Here is a 10,576-nt window from a genome sequence, read left to right on the forward strand (position 1 = left end):
TGTGCAAGTGTCCAGGCAGGCAGGTCTGGGGCCAGGGCCATCGCTGGGCACATCTGGGCTGTATTAGTGACCTGGTGGCTACTCAGGGATGTTCAGAGCTAGGACAGAAGGTATCCTGGCAGGCAGAGATCTGGGCCTTCTTCACTTTCAAACTGTCAATTCCATTCCAATGTGGGAATGTATTCCCTCATTTAAAAAAAGTGATGTGACACTGGGCCCAGTGGCTCATGCCTGTAATCCTAGCACTTTGGGAGGCCAAGGCAGGTGGATTGCTTGAGCTCACGAGTTCGAGACCAGCCTGAGCAAAAGTAAGACTCTGTCACTACTAAAAATAGAAAAAGTGAGGCAAGAGGACCACTTGAGCCCAAGAGTTGGAGGTTGTTGTGAGCTATGATGCCACGGCACTCTACCCAGGGTGACAGCTTGAGACTCTGTCTAAAAAAAAAAAAAAAAAGTGATGTGAGGCTCAAGTGACATGTGATCAAAACTCCATCCTGATGCCTTTACTATCCCCAACAGTGAAGAGCTTGGTTATATCTTTCTTGGTTAAATAAATGACCAAATACACATTTCCATGTACACATAGCTCCTTCTCACTCACCTCATCCCACAAGGGCCTGACGCTGTGGCCCTGATCACCTCCATCTGCTCCTCTACCGCATCCCCCTCATTCCTTCCAGTTGCCACCAGGCTCCCTGCCACCAAGGGGCCTTTGCACTTGCTGGTCCCTCCGCCAGGAACACTCTGGCCCAGAGAGCCGTGTGGCTTCCTCCCCCCACCTCTCTCCCTTCCTCATTCCACCCTTCCCATGGCACTTGTCACCATCTGACAAAACACACATTCCCCTAGTCATGGCTTCTCTGTTGACTGTCTCTCATACCAGAATGTCAGCTCTGTACAGGTGGAAATTCTGTCGGCTTCGTTCACTGTCCACGGATCCCTGGTGCCTGCGTCTTACAGGCAGGAGGCACGTATTCAGAAACATACTTTGGAATGAAAGATGAATGAATATAACTATACCGTTTGCCCCTAGGAATCAGGGTGGCTATCACTCTCACAGAGCTCATTCTATGCACCAGGTACTGTGCTGAGCACCTCACACAGAGGAACCCGGTAAGGAAACCTTGTCACAGAGAGGGTAAGTAACCTGTCCCGAGTCACACAATGAGTAAGTGGCACAGCTGGGATCGGAACCCTGAATTCTTTTACTATTGTCATTTGGTTGTTTCTACTTTTGGGGTGGGGACGTAATGAAAATGTTTTTTAAATTGAAGTAGAGCAGAGTCCAGGTCCTTGTCCCTGCACTTGCCTGCGCAGAGGGGTCGTTTTGTTCTTTAGCCAGCCTTCTAGAAACCCCGCTGCAAGGCACCTCTGTCTCCAGCCAGGTAGGCAACCAAAGTTGTGTGTCAGTCACTATGGTGGAGGGGGGTTGTGGACAGGGAAAAGAGAGATCAGCGGTACCTGGGGTGGAGGGGATTTGAGCTCTGTGAGGGCAGGACTACCCACCTGGCATGAGTTGGTTTGGCCACCCTTCCCTCTGCTGTCTTCCCCCTGGGCCCTGGACCCACTCTGGGCACCCATAGTTGGGTGACCTACTATCTTTCCTGGGGCTGCCCTAAAAAGTGACCAGATACTGGATGGCTTAAAAGAACAGAAGTTTATTTTCTCATAGTTCTAGAGGCCAAAAGTTCAAAATCAAGGTGTCAGCAGGGCTTTGTTCCCTCCAGAGGCTGTGAGGGGAGACTCCTTCCTTGCTTCTTCCCCATGTCTTTGTTCCTCTTGCGGCACCAGCCACTGGGTATAGGGTCCACCCTAATCCAGTATGATCTCATCTCAACTTGATTACATCTACAAAGATCCTATTTCCAAATAAGGTCACATTCCCGAGTTCCGGGGATTAGGACTTGAACATAGCTTTTTGGGAAACACGGTTCAACCCACTACAGATGGCTGCAGCTGAGGGTTTGGCAAATTTTTCTCAGGGCCTGGGATGGATCCAGGAACTTTTTATTATTCACCCACCGCACCCTGTGGAGGATCAGGAAGCCGGCCTGGAGGAGGGGACCCTTAGGAGAAGATTCTGGAGTGAGTCAGACTTTGACTCCGTGGCCCCTGGATAGAGAGAGGGTTCTAGGCCAGAGGTTACAGAGTGAGCAGGCAGCAGGCACCTGGGGAGGGATGGAGCCACCAGGGAGAGGTAGGCTGGGGTCAGGGCCAGGCAAACTATGGATTTATCCCCAGGGAATTTGGGAGCCGAGGGAGGATCTGAGCAGAGGAGGGAGCTGAGTGGATTTGTCCTTTGTGGGAGCAAGCCTGGGGCAAGAGAGCAGCTGAGGAGGAGCCCGCTGCCCTGTTCTAGTGGCAGGTGAGCAGAGGGTGGGGTTTGGTGACCCACGGATCAGAAGAATGAAGGGCAAAGATGATGCCTGGTCTGGAATTTTCGGCAAGCAAGAGAAATAAGGACCCAGGTAGGCAAAGAACAACCAGTCATCCAAGGCAGGTGGATCACCTGAGCTCAGGAGTTCCAGACCAATCTGGAACTAGAGTAAGATTGTCTCTAAAAATAGCTGGGCATTGTGGTAGACCCTCATAGTCCCAGCTACTTGGGAGGCTGAGGCATAAGGATCACTTGAGCCTAAGAGTTTGAGGCTGGGGCGGTGCCTGTGGCTCAGTGGGTAGGGCACCGGCCGCATATACTGATGGTGGCAGGTTCAAACCTGGCCCCGGCCAAACTGCAACAAAAAGATAGCTCGGCATTGTGGCAGGTGCCTGTAGTCCCAGCTACTCGGGAGATTGAGGCAAGAGAATCACTTAAGCCCAGGAGTTGGAGGTTGCTGTGAGCCGTGTGACACCACGATACTCTACTGAGGGCGATAAAGCGAGACTCTGTCTCTACAAAAAAAAAAAAAAAAAAAGTTTGAGGCTGCTATGAGCTATAATATCACGGCCCTCAACCTAGGGTGACTGAGTGAGACTCTGCCTCAAAAAAAAAGATCAACCAGGGCGGCACCTGTGGCTCAGTGAGTAGGGCACCGGCCCCATATGCCAAGGGTGGCGGGTTCAAACCCAGCCCCGGCCAAACTGCAACCAAAAAAAAAAATAGCTGGGTGTTGTGGCGGGCGCCTGTAGTCCCAGCTGCTCGGGAGGCTGAGGCAAGAGAATCGTGTAAGATCTGTCTCTACAAAAATAAATAAATAAATAAATAAATAAAAAGATCAACCAGTCAGGCAAATGAATTAATGATAATGATAATAAGGATAATGATAATAAGGATTATTAATGATAATAGTAACAATAATAATCATAGCAGTAAACATTTTGTGCCAGTTTACTACCCATTTTACACAGACTGTCAGATTTAATCCTCATAGAAGCCCCGGGCAGTACGAGTATAAGATGCATCCTGCAGTGGTTAGGAGCTCAGTTCTGCGTTCACAGCTCTGCTCCATGGCCTACCTGCTGTGCGGCCTAGAGCAAGTTGCTCAACCTCTCTGTGTGTTCATTTCCTTCTCTGAGGAAGAAAAACCCCTCCTTTTTGGGGTTGTACAAACTGGGTAAATACTCATACTTTGCTTGGCCCAGGTCCTAAGAGTGGCTATTACTATGCCCATTTGAGAGATTTGGGAGAGAGGATCTGAGAGAGTAGGGAACTTTCCCAAGGTCACCCAGAAGATAACCCTGACGTTTCAGGCTCTTTGTGTCTATTACCAATGTCTGGTGGCCTGAGCTGGTCTGTGGACTCCCAAAGTTTGGCATCCCGTGTCGTGCCCTAGAATCATGAGTGCCAGGACTGGGCAGCCAATCTGACTGTGTACAACCCCTCTCTGGGTACAAGGTGGAAGGGACTCAGGTTAAGGCACCCAGAGTTCCCAAACTCAATTCTAACTAGCTGGAGCCAAGGCCTGAAATAAAATTTGAATGGGGGCTGAAGAGGTAGCAGCAAGGAGAAATGAAACCCAAGTGTCACTCCTGGGAGCACTCGGGGTGGGGATCCGTGAAGCAAACCCTTCTTGACCACAGGGAAAGACCTGGGGCTGGGCAGGGGCTTTTCCCAAGGCCTTCAATCCTTTCCTTGCAGGCCCAAGTGCTACCAATACCTCACTTTTAAACCCGGGGTGAGTTCCTACCTTCTCTGGGCCTCGCTTTGCAGATCAGTTAAAAAGCATTCAACCTTTGCTCCAATAACAAAAATAAAAAGCACGTAAACACATTTGCCCAGCACTTTTCCAGAGGTGTGGGACACCGTCAACAACTTAAATGCCTGGCATGAGAGAATATTGGATATGCTAGTCAGGGTCTGTGTGTTCTGCAATCATCATTGCAGCTGATACATGATATAATCTCTACATTATATATTGTATTATGTATTTTAGGGACAGAGAAAGAGCAAGCCTGACAGACTAGCACTACAAAATGCTTCTTCATTTTTTTTTTTTGTAGAGACAGAGTTTCACTTTATTGCCCTCAGTAGAGTGCCGTGGCATCATACAGCTCACAGCAACCTCCAACTCCTGGGCTTAAGCGATTCTCTTGCCTCAGCCTCCCGAGTAGCTGGGACTACAGGCGCCCGCCACAACGCCCGGCTATTTTTTTGTTGCAGTTTGGCCAGGGCCGGGTTTGAACCCGCCACCCTCGGTATATGGGGCTGGCGCCCTACTCACTGAGCCACAGGCGCCACCCTACAAAATGATTCTTGAACGATTAAATGAATGAATGAATAAGTAGTCAGTGCTCAATTAATATTCATTGAAAGGAAAGAAGGGAGAGAAAGAAAAGAAAAAGGAAGGATCTGGAAAGTATATACGCACAGTCATGGTGATTTTTTTTTTTTTTGTAGAGACAGAGTCTCACTTTATCGCCCGTGGTAGAGTGCCGTGGCCTCACACAGCTCACAGCAACCCCCAACTCCTGGGCTTAAGCGATTCTCCTGCCTCAGCCTCCCGAGCAGCTGGGACCACAGGCGCCCGCCACAACGCCCAGCCATTTTTCAGTTGCAGTTCAGCTGGGGCCGGGTTTGAACCCGCCACCCTCGGCATATGGGCCGGCGCCCTACCGACTGAGCCACAGGTGCCACCCCATGGTGATTTTTTTTTTTTTTTTTTTGTAAGACAGAGTCTTAAGCTGTCATCTGGGTAGAGTGCGATGGCATCACAGCTCACAGCAACCTCAAACTCCTGGGCTTAAATGATTCTCTTGCCTCAGCCTCCCAAGTAGCTGGGACTACAGACGCCCGCCACAATGCCCAGCTATTTTTTGGTTGTAGTTGGCATTGTTGTTTGGAGGCCACGGGCTGGGTTTCAACCCACCAGCCCCGGTGTATATGGCCAGCGCCCTAACCATTGAGCTACAGGTCCCAAGCCTGTGCCTGGTAGTTTTATGCAATTTTTACCTTTTCTGTGTCTATAGATGATTGCTTCTCCCCCAGGGAGCATCTTTAGTTCACATTAAATTAAGCAATCAATATTTCACCAATAAACTTCATGTGGCCTTGAGACGGTGCCACCCTGTGCTGACAGGTAAGAAAGCAGTTTACAGAGCAGCCTGGAAAAAATGGTGTGGCTCCATTTCTGTGACATTTTTCCTCCATCTGTATCCATCTGTGTCTGCCCTGCGGGGCAAGAGTGGTTTTGTCTGGACCATAGAGTGGCTGGGGGTTTACATTTTCTTTTTCATAGATCTCTGAATTTCTTTATTTCTTTCTTTCATTTTTTTTTTTTTTTTTGTAGAGACAGATTCTCACTGTACCACCCTCGGGTAGAGTGCCATGGCGTCACACGGCTCACAGCAACCTCTAACTCCTGGGCTTAAGCGATTCTCTTGCCTCAGCCTCCCGAGCAGCTGGGACTACAGGCACCCGCCACAACGCCCGGCTATTTTCTGTTGCAGTTTGGCTGGGGCTGGGTTTGAACCCGCCACCCTCGGCATATGGGGCCGGCGCCCTACTCACTGAGCCACAGGCGCCGCCCTCTTTCTTTTTTTTTTAGAGACAGAGCCTCACTTTACTGCCCTCGGTAGAGTGCTATAGCGTCACAGCTCACAGCATCCTCCAACTCCTGGGCTTAGGTGATTCTCTTGCCTCAGCCTCCCAAGTAGCTGGGACTACAGGCGCCCGACACAACACCCAGCTTTTCTTTTGTTGCAGTTTGGCCAGGGCTGGGTTTGAACCTGCCACCCTCATTATATGGGGCTGGCGCCCTACCCACTGAGCCATAGTCACCGTCCTCTTTCTTTCTTTTGGCTTATAAATGACAGAAATGTAGTTCTTTTTCTTTTTTTTGAGACAGAGTCTCACTATGTTGCCCTCAGTAGAGTTCTGTACGTCACAGGTCACAGCAATCTCAAACTCCAAGCGATTCTTCTGCCTCAGCCTCCCCAGCAGCTGGGACCACAGGTGCCTGCCACAACACCCAGCTTTTTTTTTGTTGCAGTTGTCATTGTTGCTGGCCCAGGCCAGGTTCGAACCCACCACCCTTGGTGCATGTGGCTGACACCAAAACCACTGTGCTACGGGTGCCAAGCTGACAGAGATGTATTTCTCACAGTTCTGGAGGCCAGGGATTCCAAAATCAAAGTGTCAGCAGATTTTATGTTTGGTAAGGACCCACTTCCTTATAATCACCTTCTCACTGTTTTTTTTAGAGGCAGTCTCACTTTGTCGCCTTCGGTGGAGTACTGTGGCGTCACAGCTCACGGCAACTTCCAGCTCTTGAGCTTAGGCGATTCTCTTGCCTCAGTCTCCTGAGTAGCTGGGACTACAGGGACCCACCACAACACCCGGCTATTTTTTGTTGCAGTTTGGCTGGGGCCGGGTTTGAACGTGCAACACTTGGCATTGTCCTGGGATGGGATGTAGGGGTCCAGGGTTCAGCAGATGCACTGTCATGGTCACTTTTGAAGGCTGTGGATGACATCTTGGTGCCATTTGGTACCCACCCTGATCCTGCCAATGGCCTAAATACATCCTTGGCCTCTGTATCTGTGGGTAGCCCCTTCTCTGACCCGGGGTGGGGCTGGGGGTGCGAAATTCACCAAGCCTGTGAATACTCACCTTGCAGGGCTGTCCACTGTTCTGAGTCAGTCATTTCAGAGAATAGGTGGGCAGGCTAACAACCCCTTTGAGACATGCAGGGACGGAGCTCAGAAAGGACAAAGGACTTGTCCACAGATACATACCCATTAGGTAAGTGATGGCGCCAGGATTTAAAAAAAATGCCTTTATTGGCTTGGTGCCTGTAGCTCAAGTGGCTAAGGTGCCAGCCACATACACCAGAGCTGGTGGGTTCAAATCCAGCCTGGGCCTGCCAAACAACAATGACAACTACAACCAAAAAATAACAGGGCGTTGTGGCGGGTGCCTGTAGTCCCAGCTACTTGGGAGGCTGAGGCAAAAGAATCACTTAAGCCCAAGAGTTTGAGGTTGCTGTGAGCTGTGATGCCACAGCACTCTACCCAGGGTAACAGCTGGAGACTCTGACTCAAAAAAATAAATAAATAAAAATAAAGAGTACAATTCATGGCTGATTACGGTGGTGGCTCATGGCTGGAGTCCTAGCAGTTTGGAAGGCTGAGGTAGGAGGATCACTTGAGCCCACGAGTTCAAGACCAACCTGTGTAACATAGCAAGGGCCCTGTCCCTACGAAAGTAAAAAAATTACCCAGATGTGGTGTCAAGCACCTGGGAGGCTAAGGAAGGAGGATCACTTGAACCCAAAAGTTGGAGGTTGCAATGAGCTCTGATCAGGCCATAGCTTTCAAGTCAAGTCAAGGCATCAGCATTAGACCTTGTCTTTCCAAGAAAGGTGGGGAGGATACAATAATTTCTGTAAGTTTTATTATATTAACAGGATTGTGTAATCATCATCACTACCTAATTCCAGAACATTCCATCACCTGAAAAAGAAACCCCATATCCATTAGCAGTCACTCTCCATTTCCTCTTCCTCTCAGCTGCTGGCAGCCACTAATCTGCTTTCCATCTCTGTGGATTTGCCTCTTCTGGACATTTCATACAAATGGAATCATGTAAATGGATCACACAAGTCATCATGTGGTCTCCGTCTGGCTTTTTTCACTTAGCATAATGGTTTTGAGGTTCATCCATGTTGCAGTAGCATGCATCAGAACTTCCAATTCTTTTCTCTCTTCTCTTTCTCTCTTAAACAGTGTCTCCCTCTGTCACCCTGGGTAGAGTGCTGTGGGGTCATAGCTCATAGCAACCTCAAACTCCTGGCCTAAGTGATCTTCCTGCCTCAGCCTCTCCAGAACCTGGGACTACAGGTGCTCACCACAACATTCAGCTCATTTTTCTATTTTTAGTGGAGATGGAGTCTCACTCTTGCTCAGGTTGGTCTCAAACTTCTGAGCTCATCCATTCTGATCCCTCGGCCTCCCATAGTTCTAGGATTACAGGTGCGAACCACTGTGCCCAGCCACTTTTTGACTCTTGTGAAGAATGCTGCTATGAATATTTCTTTACAGGTTTTTGTATGGGTTATAAGCAATGTATGAGAGAGTTCAAGTTGTTCTCTATATAGTACTTGTTAGCACTTGTTATTATCAAATTTTTAGAGTGCCATGGTTGCTCACAGCAACCTCCAGCTCTTGGGCTTAGGCAACTGTCTTGCCTCAGCCTCCCAAGTAGCTGGGACCACAAGTGCCACAATGCTGGGCTATTTTTTGTTGCAGTTTGGCCAGGCCTGGGTTTGAACCCGCCACCCTCTGTATATAGGGCCAGCGCCCTACTCACTGAGCCATAGGTGCTGCCTATTATCAGTTTTTTTTTGTTTTTTTTTGAGACAGAGCCTCAAGCTGTTGCCCTGGGTAGAGTGCTGTGGCAACACAGCTCACAGCAATCTCCAACTCCTGGGCTCAAGCGAGTGTCCTGCTTCTGCCTCCCAAGTAGCTGGGACTCTAGGCATGAGCCACCACCATAAGGAGCTGGGACTACAGCTGGGATTACATTCCATTTGTATGAAATGTCCCAAAGAGGCAAATCCACAACACCCGGCTATTTTTTGGTTGCAGCCATCATTGCAGTTTGGCGGCCCGGGCTGGATTTGAACCCACCAGCTCAGGTGTATGTGGCTGGCGCCTTAGCAGCTTGAGCCACGGGCACCGAGCCCTATTATCAGTTTTTATTTTAGCTATGTTAGTAGGTGTGTGCATGCCTGTTAACAGTTTTCTCAGGATATGCTTTTCATAAAGTAAACTGCCATATATAAAGTACAAAATTTGATAAATTTTTATTTGTCTTGGGAAATAAAGGAGTGGCATTTCTGGGTCATGTGGTTACTCTGTTTAGGCACCCAGATTTGAACAGAATCTGCTTTGCCACAGGGCCAGGGTCATTTCTGCTGGTGGGGCTCCTTGCTGGGGGGAGGAGAAGCCAGGTGCCTCTGGTGGGGCTCAGCCTTGACTCCCATCCTGCCTTTTCTCTCGGGAGGAGGCAGGTCTGCAGAAGGTCTGAGGCTCAGCTCTGAGCCTCTGCTGCTGTAGCATAGTCCTCCCTGCATGTAGCACATGTGCCCTGAGCTCCAGGGGTTGCCTGGCTCTTCTAGGCACAAGTGACACAGCAAACAGTACTGAACAGACAGGCCCCTGTTCTCAGGGCGCTGACAGTTCATGTTGGCTTGAGAAGGACACAGTCTGTCTAGGATCTTGGCTGATGCAGAACAACCGGTTCTGGAGCCCAGGACTGGAGAAACACAGTGCCATTACTATCACAGCCCCATTTTACAGATAGGGCAAGCTGAGTCCCAGAGGGAGGAAGGATATGTTCGAGTTCCCCTCCTCTCCCAGGTGATGCGGCTGAGCAGGGATTTGAATCCATCTCTCAGGGAGGGATGTTGCCCAGGAGGAGGGCAGGGTGCTGTGGGAGAGCCAAAGCGGGGCACTCCCTTAGTCAAGGGCATGAGGGCCTCAGGAGAAACCTTCCTAGAGATGGAAGGAGTAGGAGTTAGCCCGCAAAGCGAACTTGAGTAGGAGAAGGACAGTGCAGGCAGAGAGAATAGCCAGTGCAAGGGCCCTGTGGAGGGGATGTGCTTGGGGTGTTCAAGAAATGGCAGGAGGTCAGTGTGGCTGGAGGGGAGCGAGGAGGGAGGTTGGTGGGAGAGGTGGCCGGGGCTGGCCCCCAGGACCTTGTGGGTCACATCAGGGCCAGGTGTTTGAATTTTATTCTAAGCCGTGGGAAGCCACCAGGGGATTTTATGCGGAGCAGTGACATAGTCCGACTTCCCTCTGGCTGCGTGTGGGAAATAGACTGAGGGGACCCGAAAGGAAGTGGGAGACAAGGGAGGAGGCACCTGCAGGCTGTGGCTTCCGCTGGCCTGGTGGGCCGAGGGGCAGCGGGGGAAGAATGGGAGGGAGGGGCTTTGTGGATGGGCTACATGGGGCTGGAGAGGAATTGAGTGGGGACCAGGTCCGGAAGGGTTCCAGCTTTCAGGAAAGGGTGGGGTACATGGAGGTACCAGTCAACAAAACTGGGCCCCTGGGAGAGGAACAGGCAGGAAAATGCTGAAATTCACTTCAATTCACTCTCCTCACTGGACCAGCCTGGGCTTCCCAGGAGTCTCTCCCA

Source organism: Nycticebus coucang, chromosome 21 (genome assembly GCF_027406575.1).
Source record: "Nycticebus coucang isolate mNycCou1 chromosome 21, mNycCou1.pri, whole genome shotgun sequence".
NCBI classification, from domain to species: domain Eukaryota; kingdom Metazoa; phylum Chordata; class Mammalia; order Primates; family Lorisidae; genus Nycticebus; species Nycticebus coucang.